General features: G+C 36.2%; 1 protein-coding gene across 7 annotated transcripts in view; it reads left to right on the forward strand.

Annotated features, from left to right (window-relative positions):
• The window catches only part of CCSER2 (coiled-coil serine rich protein 2), a 188,823-nt gene that overhangs the window by 57,007 nt on the left and 115,258 nt on the right, over positions 1 to 16,558 (forward strand). Inside the window, exons 1-2 of one of the 7 annotated variants that reach the window (XM_049645329.1) lie at positions 10,658 to 10,709; positions 13,067 to 13,128. The exons of 4 other annotated variants lie outside the window; for them this stretch is intronic. The gene's annotated coding sequence lies outside the window, so the exon portion shown is untranslated. Of the gene's footprint in view, positions 1 to 10,618; positions 10,710 to 13,066; positions 13,129 to 16,558 lie in introns of those variants that run through there. 2 more of the 7 variants (XM_049645330.1, XM_049645331.1) reach the window with 2 other exon arrangements.

Below are 16,558 nucleotides of genomic sequence, written 5' to 3' on the forward strand. Positions count from 1 at the left end.
GCACTAGAAGACCTACCATATATTTTTATGTGTGTATTTTAAGAGACATTGCAAGTAATGTGGCTCATATGCTGTAGGAGTAAAGTGTGGTTTGTGTGGTTGCAGTGATTCACTGTAATTATTCATTATATAAAATGATTTTACAGTAGTTGTATGGGAAACTTGGTAGTCTTTTGGATATATTAAGTTCCAAGTGGATTTCATGCAGTGTAATTTTCAGCACTGTCGTAAACCTGTGACTTCGGAAAAACAAAAATTGTTACCAGAGGCTTGTTAAATTGCACATAGGGAGGACACACATTTTAATATAGAGAGAGTATCTCTATCTCACTAGATAAAGGAAACTTAGAAAAGATTACAGGGGCACCTGGGTGGCTCAGTCAGTTAAGCATCTGACTCTTGGTTTGGGCTAAGGTCATGATCTCACAGTTTGTGGGATCAAGACCCGTGTCCAGCTCTGTGCTGACTACATAGAGCCTGCTTGGGATTCTGTCTTTCCTCTCTCCCTTGATCATTCCCCGCATGTGCGCACGCTCTGGCATGTGCTGTCTCTCTCTCTCTCTCAAAATAGATAAATGAACATTAAAAGAAAAGAAAAGATTACAGTTTGGGCCGCATGTGCTTTCTTACAAGGACTTTTTAAAGCGAATATGATCGAAATGGGGATAAAAATTGTTTCCAGCAGATGGCAGCAATAATCCACTTTAGTACCGGACATTTTTTAGAGATTCTCACTATTTTCAGTTAACTGTTCCTGTAACTTAATGATGAAATAGTCTCTAAAAGAGTTCAGAATGCACTTGAATTGACCATTCGTCTTTAAGTTCATAAATCTTCTTCTGATCTAAAAGGAAAAAAGTCTGAGATAGTTTGGAGGATTGATGGCAAATGTTGAAACAGTGTTAAGATCTCGTTGTGACAGTGGATTTACCATTTTTGTTCCAAAATTCTATCAATTTTTTGCTTTTTATATTTTTAATGTATTTTGTTAGGTGTGTACTTGTTCAGAATTGTTTTCTTTGTGAAATAGGACTTAAAGTCATAATTTAGTGATCTTCTCTATTACTCATGCTTTTTGTCTTAAAGCCTTCCCCCCCCCCAGATATTGTATATTATATCAGTTTTATTTATGTATTTTTCATCCTTTTACCATGAACCTTTTTGATACATAGCAAATAAGTTATAATTTTTTTTAAAATTACAATATCTCTTTTTCTTTTAACCAGTGAATTTAATCTTTTTATGTTTGTAGTTATTGATATACTTGGACTTCATTCTGCCATCTGAAACTTTTTCTCCTTTTTTCCCCTAAAATAGTTCAAATAAATATTTATAACTTAATCCACAAGGAGCTTTAACATATTCTCATTTTTCTTGGTCTCCCCATCCCTCTCATCTAAGCCCATGTCCTTCCCTCCCCCCGATTCCCCAACCACCATCATGGTTGTTCCTTACAAGTGTTCATTCCAGTCTAGGTCGAGACAAGGAACTCTATACATATTGGCTTTTTAAAAAGTATTTTATTTCATTGTTAGAAATGGCACCACTTTTAAAATTTTATTTTCTAAGTTTTTGTTGTATGTGCAAATATACTTAATTTTTGTATTTTGAGCTGTTTTTCCAGTGATCTTGGTGAATTCACTTATTTTAATAATTTGCCTATGGATGTTTTTGAAATTTCTACATATACTATGCAGTCATAACCATTTGCACAGTCTCCATCTCCCATCCTCCCCTTTATTGCACTTGTTAGGACCTCCAACATAATGTCGAGTTGAAATGGTGATAGAATTTCAGCAAAGTTTTAATAGTCCACCATTAAAATTTCTGTGTGTGTGGGTGTATATGTGTATGGGGGGATGATTATAGATATCTTTAATCAGATTAAGGAAGTTCCCTTCTATTTCATTTACTGATTTTTTTTGTGAGTAGATGCTAATTTTTCTCTTCATCTATTAAAATGATAAAAATATTTTCCTGTTATATGTTATATATTTTCTGTTGGTGTAATAGATTACATTTCTTGATTTGCAAATATTACATTTCTTGATTTTGAATATTGATATTCAAATATTTTCTTTCCATTCCAGGAATAAATTCACTTGGTTATGATGTGTTATTATTTTAAATGTTGTTGGACTTGACATTCTAATAGTTTATTTATATTTTTTTGCATTTATGTTTATGAGCAAGATGGCTTTATTTTTCTTTAGTTTTCTTTTCACATGTGGTATCTGGGTTGTGCTAGCTTCATGAATGAGTTGAGAAGTCTTTCCTGTTTTTTTGCCCTTTCAGGGAATTTATGTATAATTGATGTTACCTCTTTCTTAAATGTCTACAATTCACCAAATGAAGCCTTTTGGACCTGGAGTTTTCTTTGTGAGGGTTTTTTAATGACATATAATGTTTTTGGTTTTTTGTTTTTTTTTTTTTAAGTAGGCTTCATTCCTAGGACCAAGCCCAGTGCAGGGCTTGAAATCACCATCCTGAGATCAAGGCCTGAGCTGAGATCGAGAGTCCGATGCTTAACTTACTGAGCCACCCAGGTGTCCCAGAAATGTACATATAAATCTTAATGAGCATATCTACTTAAAACATTTTATCTGCTGAGGCGTCTGGGTGGCTCAGTAGGTTAAGTGTCCGACTCTTGGTCTCAGCTCAGGTCTTGATCTCAGGGTGGTGAGTTCAAGCCCTGCGTTGGGCTCCAGGCTGGGCAGGAAGCCTACTTAAAGGAAAGAAAAAAATAAAGGATTTGTATGTATATTTCTTCTTGTGTTGCTTTTTGAGAATTTGTCTATTTTGTCTAAGTTGTCATTTATTGGTGAAAGTTACTCAAGATTATCTTATCTTTTAACATCTTTACAGTCTTATAGTGATGTCTACTCTTTCATTCCTGATATTGGTAATTGGTGTTTCCTCTCTTTTTGTTCATTTCAAAGAGCAAAATTTGGGTTTTCCTGATTTCTCTCTTTTGTTTACTTTTTTTCCTGTTTTATTGATTTTTAGGTCATATCTTTCTTTCCTTCCTTCCATGTTTAAAAAAAATTTTTTTTTATGTTTTATTTATTTTTGAGAGCAAGAGAGACAGAGCATGAGCGGGGGAGGGGCATAGAGAGAGGGAGACACAGGATCCAAAACAGGCTCCAGGTTCTGAGCCATCAGCACAGAGTCTGATGTGGGGCTCAAACTCACCGTGAGATCATGACCTGAGCCAAAGTTGGACACTTAACCAACTGAGCCACCCAGGCACCCCAATTTTATTTCTTTTTTTCACCCAAAATTCTTAACATGGAAATTAGAGCATTGATTTTCAGCCTTTGTTTTACTATTATTATATACATTGATTTTCTTAAAAAAAATTTTTTTTAACGTTTATTTATTATTGAGAGACAGAGAGAGACAGAGCATGAGCATGGGAGGAGCAGAGAGAGGGGAGAGAGCCTGAAGCAGGCTCCTGACTCTGAGCTGGCAGCAACAGAGCCCGAACGTGGGGCTCAAACTCACAAATCGTGAGATTATGACCTGAGCCGAAGTCGGATGCCCAACTGACTGAGCCACCCAGGCACCCCTATGCATTGGTTTTTATAAAGAGAACGCTTTATTATATAGTAAATAATGCATTGAATAGCACCTTAATAGTAAATATAATAGCAAGTTTCTTCTAATGTGCCTTGCTTTAAAACAGTGAATTCTGAAGCACTTGGGTGGCTCAGTTGGTTGAGCATCTGCCTGGATTTCAGCTCAGGTCATGATCTTATGGTTTGTGAGTTCAAGCCCCACGTCAGGTTCTGCACTGGTAGTGCAGAGCCTGCTTGGGATTCTCTCTCTTCTCTCCCTTTCTCTCTGCCCCTCCCCCACTGTGTGCACATGTGCTTTCTCAAATAAATATTAAAAAAAAACAATGAATTCTAAGTCATGTTATATAGGCCATCTTATTTTTTCTTTCCTTTTTTTAATCTTTAATACATTTGTGTATTTGTGAACAATAAATAATATTGTTTTTTATGTGTTTTTACAACTTATGTAAGTGATACATGATGGTCTGCAACTTTTTTTCCCCTTAGTTTTATGTTTTTGTGATACATGTGTATTATAAGTGTAAGTTAATTCATTTTTACTGCCATATAATATGTATAATATGCTGTATAATATGTCTTAAATATACTAATTTTTTTCTCTCTGTTCCCTTGCTATTGAACATTTGAGCTATTCCTCACTAAATAATAATAATAATAATAATAATAATAATAATATTTAAATAGTGCAGCAGCAAACATTCTTACTCATGTCTCTGATCATATATGTTAGGGTTTCTTTAGGATATAAACCTTAAAAATAACATTACTGGATCAGAGCATATATGGATCTTCAACTTTATTAGATGCTGCCAAATATCTTCCTAAAATGGTTTTGTCAATTTATCCTTCCCATCAATGAAGAAAGATTTCTATTGTTCCTCATATTCACCGCACTTGCTATCATCTGACTAAAATTTTAGCCAGTCTGGTGAGTATGGAAGTGTATGTCATGTAATTTGCATTTATATTATTATTTATCATTTTTCCCATATATTTCCTGGCTGTTTGATTTCATTTTATGTGAATTACTTAGTTACTTTGCTGATTTTTCTGTTGTGTTCCTTTGTCTTGTTCTTATTGATAAAGGAAATTTTATGTTGTCTGACTTTAATTCTTAAATGTATCACAGTGTCTCAGCCAGTGGCTTTTAACTTTGTTTTTTGTGCCTTTTACTATTTCTAGTTTTAAATTTTCATGAAATTGAATTTAGCAGTTCTTTCTTTATGGTTTTTACCGTGCCTCTGTGTGTGTGTGTGTGTGTGTGTGTGTGTGTGTGTGTGTGTCTTTGTGTAAGACATTCTTTCCCATCCTAGGACCATACGGGTATTTTGCATATTGAGAGGCAATATAGCACAGTGATTAAGAGCCAGGGCTCTGGAACAAGCTAAATTAAAAATCTCATTTCTGTCATGTATTAGCTGTGGATCCTTGGATTCTCTATGTTCACTCCTTTTTTTATAAAATGGAGATAATAATAGTACCTACCTCTCAGGCTGATTTTAGGAACGACATGCCTAAATAGTGTAGTAGCCATGTGATACTGGTAGTTGAGTATTTTGAGTATCATCTCTGACTGTCTCATGTGGTTGCTGTAAACATTAAATAAGGTCATACATATACTTAGTGCCAGGAATATAGCAAGAGCTCAGTACATGTTAGCTATTTATTATTTTATTATCTTCTAGTTATTTTAATTGTTCCACATTTAAGACTTTGCTCCATTTGAAGTTGGTATGAGGCATAATAACTTATCCTTATTAATACATCTTCATAATATACTTGGGGTACTGTGGAGAAAAAGGTTGATGGGGCTCCTGGGTGGCTCAGTCAGTTAAGCGGCCAACTCTTGGTTTTGACTCAGGTCATGATCTCAGGGTTCTTGAGTTCAAGCCTCACCTTGGGCTCTGCACTTACAGCATGGAGCCTGCTTCGGATCTTCTGTTTCCCTTGCTCTGCCCCTCCCCAACTCATTCCCCTCTCTCTCTCTGTCTCCCTCTCCCTCTCTCTCTCTCAAATAAATGTTAAAAAAAAAAGTTGGGGGGGGTTAACATTGTAGCCCTAATACTGCCTATCCTTAGAAAGGCAGGCTGTTTCCTCAGACAGTTTCCTACAGTGATAAAAATCTTTCCCTAAATAAAAGTGGCTCATTGTACCTGAAGTGTTTGTACAAATAATGTAGTTTATACTGGACACTTGCTTTTGTTCAGAGTTTCTGGAGTTGTATACATACTGGGCAGAGGATGCCCATGTGACCAACTCCCAATTTAAATCACCTCATTTCTTAGGAACATTCATAATAGACAACACATTTATCTATCTATCTATCTATCTATTTATTTATTTATTTATTTATTTAAGTTTATTTATTTGAAAGAAAGACAAGCAGGGGAGGGACAAGATGGGGAGGGGGAGAGGGAGAGAATCCCAAGCAAGCTCTACACTGCCACACAGAGCTGAACTCTCGTGAGTTCTCAAACTCATGAACCAAGAGATCATGACCTGAGCCAAAACCAAGAGTTAGATGCTTAACCAACTGAGCCACCCAGACACCCCTAGACAACTCTTTTAATTTGTTGTCATAACTTTTGGGCATTGAGAAATTAAGCACATCCTGTGTGACTGCACTGGGAGAGGACTTTTTCCTTCAACTTTGCCCCATGTTTGCTTCTTTTGCATTGCATCCTTTTTCTAGAACACATCTTAGCTGTGAATATGATTATATGCTATGTCCTGTGAATCCTCATGAATTATCTAACCTGGGGGTGGTATTGAGGACTCTGACACAGCTACTGATTCAAAGTTATCTTTGTTCACTGAATGACCATATATATGTATATATATATATATATTTTTTTTTTTTGAAGTATAATTAGTATAGTGTTATAGTAGTTTCAGGTGTGCAATATGATGGTTCAGCAATTCCATACATTACTCAGTGCTCATCAAGGTAACTGTACTCTTAATTCCCTTTATCTGTTTTACCCATTCCCCTACCCATCCTTCCTCTGGCAACCACCAATTTGTTCTTGTATTGAAGAGTCTGTTTTTTTAATTTGTCTCTTTTTTTCTTTGTTCATTCATTTATTTTGTTTCTTAAATATCACATGAGTGAAACCATATGGTATTTGTCTTTCTCTGACTTATTTCACTTAGCACTATACCCACTAGTTCCATCCATGTTGTTGCAAATGGCAAGTCTTCATTCTTTTTTATGGCTACTATATATTATATCTTAATCCCTTCATCTATGGATGGACACTAGGGTTGCTTCCATATCTTGACTGTTGTAAATAGATAAGTTTGTATTGTTTTAAGCTATTAAACTTTGTGGCAATTTGTTACAACAAGAACAAACTAATACACCTATATATTTATAAATGTGTTTTTCATTAAAGTCAATCTGATTACAAAACAACAATAAAAGTCAGAATGCCTAACATCCTTAATGAGACTCTTTTAAAGAATAATAATTATGTAGTTCTTCTTGCTATAAATGCACAACAAAGATGGTATTATATGTGCTATATTTTTTCCAAATAAATAATATTTTCCCTCTTTCAAACAGTTTTCCAGTAGATGCCTCTTGAATCTTTAGGATTGAACTGATCTCACATTCTTATAAATCCTTCCAACATAAGATGCTGCACTTTCCTCATTGATTATAATTAATTTCACTGACCATTGTGATAATATAATTCACATTTCCTAAAAATCGGACTAGTTCACATCAAACTTTGAAATTAGCCACTGTTTGAAAAATGAAGCTTTTAGCTCTTTGGATACTTCTAGACCCAAGCATCCATATTAATCATATAAAATAATACATATCCCATAAAATTTACTACAAAAAGAAGGATTTTGGGAGGCACCTGGGTGACTCAAGTCAGCTAAGCGTCCAGCTTCAACTCAGGTCATGATCTCACAGTTCAGGAGTTCAAGCCCTATGTTGGCCTCTGCACTGGCACTGTGGAGCCTGCTTTGGATTCTTCATCTCCCTCTCTCTCTGCCCCTCCCCCACTTGTTCTCTCTCTTTCTTTCTCTCTCTGTCTCAAAAATTTAAAAAGAAGCATTTGTCATGATTTTTATGAAGTTTTTGTCATTCACTTTGATAATACAGCAGATACATGTACAGGTCTGGGGATGTTTATACCACACCTATATTATTAAGATTAAGATGTCCAAGAAAGCATCTTCCTTCAAATTGGCAGGTAGAATTGGGGTGGAGGAGTGAGGCATGAGGAGTCAGAAACTGAGCAAGGTAACAAAGGCACACATAAGGAGGGACAGTGAACATGGGGAATTAGAACCCAGTAATATGAAAAGAGCATCCATGCACAGGTTGGCCTAGCATACCAGTCTTACTGAAGAATGCCTTTCTTGAAAATCAAAACATTCAGATTAATTGCTTCTCCTCTTGTCTCTGCATAGACTAGAAGAATGAAAGGGGAAAGGCTAATATATGGTTGGATCGTTAATTTGTTCAGCATGTGTTTTAAATTTCCATTCTGTGCTTCTGAACTCTAATTACTGAGAAATATATATGAGTAAAGAGACAGTTGCTGCCTGAGCAAAAACTCATGATCCAGATTAAGAGAGGAGATATACTTAATTCTGACCGTTAAAGGAGTATTCCATGTTTGCTTTCAACTAATACATGCTAACCCATTTTGAGTTCAGAGTTTGGGGACATTGGTATGGCATTTCAACAAAAGCTTCTTTATGAGTTTAAAATGAAAAGAGAACAGTTTTATTTTTTTGCATTTGTTTAATTTCTGCCTCCTGTTTCTTTGGGATATAGTATTAGGGGCCAGCAAGCTGTAGCCTGCAGGCTGCCAGTGTGTTTTTGTCAATAAAGCTTTATTGGAACACAACCATGCCCTTTATGTATAGTCTTTGGCTGCTTTCATGCTGCTGTGGCAGGAATGAATAGTTGCAACAGAGACTGTATTTGCCCACAAACTAAAATATTTACTATTTCGTCGTTAAAAAAAGTTTGCTGACTCTTGCATTAGAATACTACAAATAATTTTAAAGGTTCAGAAATTAATTTTTCAAGCTAAATGTAAGTCTGTGTAAACTCTTAGGCATTCACTTTTCTTTTTGTTCTCATTCGTAGTACCATTTTTTTCTCTGGCCACCAGTCATCTATGAATCCATTCAGTATATTTGACTGACTGTTATGTGCAAGATATTGAGGATACATTGATCAAGGCAGCTACAGCTTTTGTTTTAGTGGTGTTTGTGTTTTAATGAGGCAGATGTCATTGAAATATTTAGCGAACTCATTAACTATCTTCAGGTAATAAGAGGGGAAAGTGCTGCAGAGGAGAATTACTAAGTATGAAAGTATGTTATTGGAAAACCTGGTCTAGTGTGGGTGTTAGGTAAGGCATTTTTTGGAAATGATATTTGAGCTAAGTTGTCCTAGGGTAAAAAGGGTATAATAGTTGCAAGAATGTTATGTGTTTTAGTAAACAGCATATGGGAAGGCCTTAAGGCAGGAAGGGATTATGGAATATTTGAGGAACCAAGAGAAGGCTAGTATAGCTTGAGCAGTGACACAGAAGGGTGGAGTGGCAGGAGAGGAGGCTGTGAGTATAGAGCTTTTATAGAGTTCAGAGGATTTGGATGTTTGTCCTAAAAATTGAAAGGGAATTGTTGGAGGATTTTAAGCCTGAAAGGGACATTACTCAATTTACATTTACATTAAAAAAGTGCTCTGTATGGGGGTGCCTTGGTGGCTCAGTTGGTTGAGCGATTTCAGCTTAGGTCATGAACTCACGGTTCATGGGTTTGAGCCCGGAGTCAGGTTCTGGGCTAACAGCTCAGAGCCTGGAGCCTGCTTCGGATTCTGTGTCTCCCTCTCTGTCTCTGCCCCTCCCCAGCTTGCGCTCTCTCTCAATAATAAAAAAAAAGTTGCAAAAAATTAAAAAAGAAGGCTCTGTATAAAGATTGAATTAGAAAGGAACAAGGCAAGATGCTGGAAGCTACTACTGTTTCCTGAAGGATGCTAGTGGCTTGGGCTAAAGTGGTGGCAGAGTGAAGATTAGAGGTGTGGGTGATTTTGAAAACAGGTTTAGAGGGTACACTTGGCAAAATTCCATTACTTGCTGACTGTAGAGAAGTCAGGTGTCACCTCCTTACTATTAGAAGCTATGACTGAGGAGTGCCTGGGTGGCTCAGTCAGTTAAGCTTCTGACATTGGCTCAGGTCATGATCTGATGGTTCATGGGTTGAGCCCTGCATCGGTCTCTGTGCTGACAGCTGAGTCTGGAGCCTGCTTCAGATTCTGTGTCTCCCTCGCTCTCTTCCCCTCCCCCACTCACTCTCTGTCTTTCTCTCTCTCTCTCTCTCTCTCTCTCTCCCAAAAATAAGCATTAAAAAAAAAAACTAAAAAAATTGCGTTAAAAAAAAGTTATGACTGATACTGTTGGTTCTATTCATTCTGCCAAAATCATCCTAAATTGCTGGTTTAATTTGGTATTTGTTGTTTTTCTCATTCCTTGTAGTGTCAAGTCTAAACTCCTTTGTGGAGTGTTGTCATCTTATACTGGTCTATCTGGTTGCCTTTTTTTGCCCCCTTAATGTTTATTTGTTTATTTATTTTGAAAGAGAGAGCGCACGTGTGCATGTGGGGGAGGGGCAGATAGGGAGAGAGAGAGAATCCCACGCAGGCTCCACGCTGAGCACAGAGCCCAATGTGGGGCTTGATCTCATGACCGTGAGATCATGACCTGAGCCCAAATAAAGAGTTGGACGCTTAACCGACTGAGCCACCCAGACATCTTGCCTGATTGCTTTTAATCTACTACTACTTATTTTAAATATACGTGATACTTCATTATCTCTCTTATCACCTCTTTTAGGTTTCTGGCACTAAGTAAGGGCTTAATATATACTTGTTGAAATGTGTGTTAATGATTTAATTTGAGATAAGCAGAAAACTTAAAGTTACCATTTAATACTATTCAGTACTTTTCCTTTTACATTGTGACATAACCTATTTACAAAGTAAGTTTCTAAGGTACCACGTGTCATAATAGCAAGGTGCAAGGAACTAAAAATGTGACATTAGCATGGATGTCATAGTGGAGGGACAGCTTTCAGAAAGTTGAGACCGTCTTAATATAGGTAAATGAAAACCTCAAACTGATATTGATACATTCAGCTATGCTGTGGTACAGAATACAGAACTTGAACACATAGAAGGATCTAATCCAACTCAGTTATTTTTTTGTTTTGTTTTGTTTTGTTTTTTACAGATAAGGGGACAAAATAAGATGAAACTAAATTTTGTTTAATTAATTTTTTCCCCCAAACTAGTGACTCTTCTACATGCATTTGATTATTATTATAGGTTCTTTTGGCCTGTTAATGTAACTTTTATGTATGAAAAAATGTTTAAATTTATCAAATATAACTGGTAACCCTTTAAACATAATATTTTTCTTCACTCTATATATTTTATTATAGACTATTATAATAGGAAGTTTAATTTAGTAATTATTTACTTAGCTTCTACTGTAGTTCCAGGCATACTGTTAAGTGCTGAAGATACTGATATGGATAAGGTTGTCTTTGTTCTTGATGAATACAAAGACTAGTATGGTTGGCAGATATACTATAAATAAATTATCATAGTGTAATTTTATGCATTATATGGTTAGTATGCATGTGGTCTCAAAATAATGCAGAAGGGAGGTTTAACTGTGTGTGTGTGTGTGTGTGTGTGTGTGTGTTCAGAAGGTTTCGAAGAGGAAGTGACATCTGAGTTGTTTCAAAAAATGAATACAAAGTTAACCAATTGGCCAAGGAAGAGAGAGGATGAGCATTCATTTTAGGCATAGGAAACAGCATAATAAACTCCATTTTATGTAATATGCAGTAAGTCTGATACTCAGCCATTATTGGCACTCACTGATGCACTGGAAATGGACTGGTTTAAAGAAAGAAAATTGAATCTCAAAGAAGGAAATTCAGACCACTGAAGGATTTGGGATCATTAAATACATTCATCTTTCCATCATCCAACAAAAGTACTACACTAAATCACCAATGCATTTTGGCATTTCAATTTATTAAACATTGTTATGATTTTGTTAAATCAACATTTGTTAAGTAGAGCCCCCAGGATGCTGGATAGTGAGCAGAGATAGAGAAGTTTATTACTCACAGGCCTTGGAAGAAGTATATCCCGTTCCCAAGGGGCCACACAGGAAGGTTAAAGGCAAGATACAGACAGAAAGAGTGATGATCTAGGTATGCCTTTTTAGGGTATGTGGGTGGAGTGTTTTGGGGTTCCTAGGCCAAGGTGGATTGTCCAGTCAGACTATAAAGAGCAAGGGTTTTGGTAAGCTTCACAGCGATTTTACCTGAGGGCCCCCAGGGGAAGGTGTTGAAGGCAAGGTACTTACATTTACTTGTAACTGTGGGCTGTCATCTAGGGCTTACATTTGTGCAAGGGATTAGTGTCAATTTCAGACCCTCTCAGGCACCTTAGCCAAAAAATGCATGCTGAGGCAGCAATGTGATGGAGTAGCTCAGCTAAACTTTCAACAAACATACATGTTAACTGAAATCTGCCACCCACCATTATAACCAATGTGGCTAAAATTATTCATCTAAAACCTGTAAAGGCTAAAGTAAATTTAAAAAAGGCTTAAGTCAAGTCAAGCAGAACTTGACTTGGACTTTTTGCTGAAGTCCACAACGTATTACAAGGCTGGCAGGGCAGAGAAAGTTTACCTACATTGACTGGAAGTTCCATACAAGATCACACACTGACTCTTCTCTCCTTCCTTTTCAGCTGCTATTGTGCTTATGTGTTGGGCTTTCTCTCTTTCAGCCCACTGGGAAGTACTGCAGAAAGGAGGGAACAGATACTTATACTATAAACTTTGCAAGCAATAGGAATAGAGTTGGATTTAAAACAGAAGAAGCAAATAAGTCTAATTACAAAATTTAAAGAGACAATGTACTGTATTTGCTTTCTCTTGCTGTTGTAACAAATTAGCACAAACCTAATGTCTTAAAACAACACTCATTTATTATAGTTCTGTAGGTTAGAAGTCAGACACAGGTCTCAGTGGGATGAAATCAAGGTGTCAGCAGGGCTGTATTCATTTTGGAGACTCTAGGGAAGAATCCATTTCTTTACCTTTTCCAGTTTTAAGCAGCTGCCCTTGAATCATGCCCTCCTCCCTTCCTCCATCTTTAAAGCCAGCAACGCTGCATCTCTTTGACCATTCTTCCTCTGCCTCTCTCCTGCCTCTCTCTTGTACTCTAAGGAGTGATTACACTGGACCCACCTCGATAATCCAGGATAAAATCCCTATTTTAAGGTCAGCTGATTGGCAGTCATAATTCCCCTGGCAACCTTAATTCCTCTTTTGCCGTGTAACCTAACCTATTCACAGGTATTATTCCAGGCATTATTTTCTTTATCAAGAAGATACTTCATTTCTCTGGAATTTCTATTTTTGTTGCAGTAGAATTCTTCAAGTATGTTGTGACAATCATAATTTCAGCATGGAGATCTCAAAATGAAACAGTGAGTAGTCCTTTCTTCCTCTGGAGCTCTTAGATTTGGAAATTTATATACTGTGTTTATTTTTTTAAGGTATTCCTGGGTATTAAAATGTGTTTATGTTTGTTCCTGGGAAGAATGGAGGAAAATCTAAGATCATCATTTCATGAGAGCAAAAGAGAAATAGCGAGCTATAGTTGAAGTCTTCTCTTTTTATTTACATAATTCACAGAGAATACAATGATGAACAGTTATTTATTTATTTAAGCATAGGGTATTCTTTGTAAAGAATTTATGTAGACATGTTAATAGAGTTCTGTTCTCTTGGTCTGGGAACCATCTCTATAGTAAGGAAATTTCTTCTGTAAAATGCATGCATTGTAGGGATATTTTATAAGCTTATTTAAACTTGGTCACTCTCATCACATCTGGCCATTTATTTGAGTTTTCTTTACAGTTAGACTAACTGCCTTAGCTTTATTTCAGGAAGAGTCTTGTAGCAAAACTACATCTGAAATTTCTCTGAGCAGGGATTTTTCAATGTCATGATGAAAGTGAGAGACAAGGAAGAACACTGATTAGAAGTTACTGGGGCACCTGGATGGTTCAGTCTGTTGAGCGTTCAACTTCAGCTCAGGTTGCATCTGACTCTGTGCTGACAGCTTAGAGCCTGGAGCCAGCTTTGGATTCTGTTATCTCCCTCTCTCTGCCCCTCCCTAGCTCGCACTCTGTCTCTCCGTCTCTCTCTCTCAAAAATAAACATTAAAAAAAAAAGTTACTGGAGCAGAATGTTAGTCTGGATTTATTTATTTTCACTCACTAAATATGTTTGGGTCTCTGCAAGATAATAATTATAAACAAGAATTTTTGAAGCATTCTTAAATGAGGAGTTTGATCCATTATCCTTTTCAAATCTGAATTTTTTTTTATCACCTCCATTGTTTCTGTGCCCTTTTCCTAGAGTTCGAATGATTGGTTATTATATGTCACATGAGTTTATGCGCTTTTCTCTATTTTCCTATTTCTGTTCATTTTTAAATTTTTTTAACCTTTTTTTTTTCCTGGAGTCTGTTTTCTGGCCCCCTTTTTTTCTTATGTTTATTTATTTATTTTGAGAAAGAGAGAGGGAGAAGAAGAGAGAGGGAAAAAGAGAATTCCAAGTAGCCTCTGCGCTGTCAACTCAGAGCCAACACAAGGCTCAAACTCACAAACCGTGAGATCATGACCTGAGCTGAAATTAAGAATCAGATGTTTAACTGACTGAGCCACCCAGGCACCCCTGGCCCTTACTGTTTCTAGATCAGGCAATTACTTAATTTTTTATAAAAAATTTCAGACATACTCAAACCTGGTGAGAAGAGTAAGGGGACTCACTATATCAGTTATTCAACTTAAAGAATGTTCAAAATCATGGCCTTTTCCCATTTATAACCCTATTCATCCACTCCTCTCCTCCAAATGGGCTTAATTTAAGTGAGTCTTAGACATCATCATGATTTATGTGATTTATGTGATATAATATAAAATTATATGAATATAATTTTTAGAATGGTATTAACATATATGTAAGTGTATACTTGTATATTTATGTGTAGATATTTCTGTATTACTAATTAGTTATTTCTGAATGTTTTACTAAGATAAGTATTCTTGTTCAGACATAGCTAAATTTCACTATTGTTCCTCTAAAAAAATGAACAATCACTCCTTATGATTAAAATCCCAGTAAATGTTCAGTCTTTGGTAAACTTGAGTTGTAGATTTAAAAATTATTGCAAAGATAATATAGAGAGTTCCTGTATATCCTACATCCAGTTTCCTCTATTATTAGCAAATCACTATATTATTAGTATATTTGTCATATTAATGAACCAATATTCATATCTTATTATTTAGAGTCCATATTATTTAGATATTCTCAGTTTTCCCCTTCTTTTTCTGTTCTAGAATTCTGTCCAGGATACTGTCTTACAATTAGCAGTCCTGTCTCCTTAGACTCCTCTAGGTTGTGACAGTGTCTCAGACTTTCCTTGTTTTTGATGGCCTGGACAGTTTTGAGGAATACTACTTGGCAAATGTTTTGTAGAATGTTTCCCAAATGGGATTTGTCTCATGTTTTCCTTATGATTAGACTGGGGAAATACGTTTTTGGACAAAAGGCCACAGAGTTAAAAAGTGCATTCTTCTATCATTGCAAAGATGCATACTGTCAATGTAACTTAACCATTGTTGCTGTTGAGCATGATTACCTGACTTGAGATAGTGTTTTTCAGGTTTATCCACAGTAAAGTTGTTCTTTTCTTCTCTCTTTCCATAGTGTAGTCTTTGGGAAACATCACTTTGGGCAGTCTACACTTATGGAGTAGCTAGTTATGCTCTACCTCCGTAAGGGTGGAGTATGTCTGTGTAAATTATTTGGATTTCTACTGCAAGATGGAAAGGGATTTGTCTTTTCTTCCTCATGTATTTGTTTATTTATTTAGTCATTTCTTTATATCAGTGTGGGCTTATATATTTTATACTTTTGGTTCTAATTCATACCCCTATCATTGTATTTTTTGTTATTTTGTTTTGAGTACCTTTTTTTGTTTGTTTGTTTTAAGCTTTCTAGCACTACAAGATGCCCCAACCTCATCTTGTATATTTCCTGCCTCAGTCTTAGAATCAGCCCTTTTCTCCAAAGAGCCTTCGTTTCTAATTGGAGAATTGTATTAGAAACCAAAATTTGCATGTGAGGTGTGTGGCAACCAGGGTTTTGGTTCTGGATTTTGTCAGCTGAAAGCGGAGATGTGTGTGTGTGTACTAACCTGTGTATATACACCTATCTATAAATATTTCTGTATGTTAACACTCGTATTTTGAGCTAAATATGAGTTCACAAATTGATATGTCCAATTCTAACCCATTACCTTGTGCATAATTCTTGCTTCTACCCCTTGTTTGTTTGTAACCCCCACTCCAACAGGGAGAAAGGTGCTTACCGTCAGCCATCCATGTATGTAATTGTTCAGTTCCAGTACACATATATAGTCCTATCAGATTGTCACTTTGTACTCTGACAGGAAACACCTTTATTAACTAGTGCTTATGGAATTTCTTAGCTTTTAGTCTTAAGACTCCTTTCATTTCTGAAGTTACTTAGGTCAACCTTATACCACTCATCCCTTTCAGTGAGGTGGTTTCATATATTTGTAATACATTTAGACTTCTGTCACATTCTGCACTCCCTCCAGGGACCCTTATTTCCTAAAATATTTTTTAAATTTGCATACATTAAGGTTTACTCCTTGTGCTGTAAAGTTCAGTGGATTTTGACATGCTTATGTTTTGTGTTCACCATTACAGTATCATAAAGAATACTTTCACCATCCTAAAAATATTCCCTACACTTCATCTATTTATCCCTCTCCCCAGTGAACCACTGGCAAACACTGATATATCTCTATAGTTTTGC

This window comes from Panthera uncia, chromosome D2, assembly GCF_023721935.1.
Source record: "Panthera uncia isolate 11264 chromosome D2, Puncia_PCG_1.0, whole genome shotgun sequence".
In the NCBI taxonomy this organism is placed as follows: domain Eukaryota; kingdom Metazoa; phylum Chordata; class Mammalia; order Carnivora; family Felidae; genus Panthera; species Panthera uncia.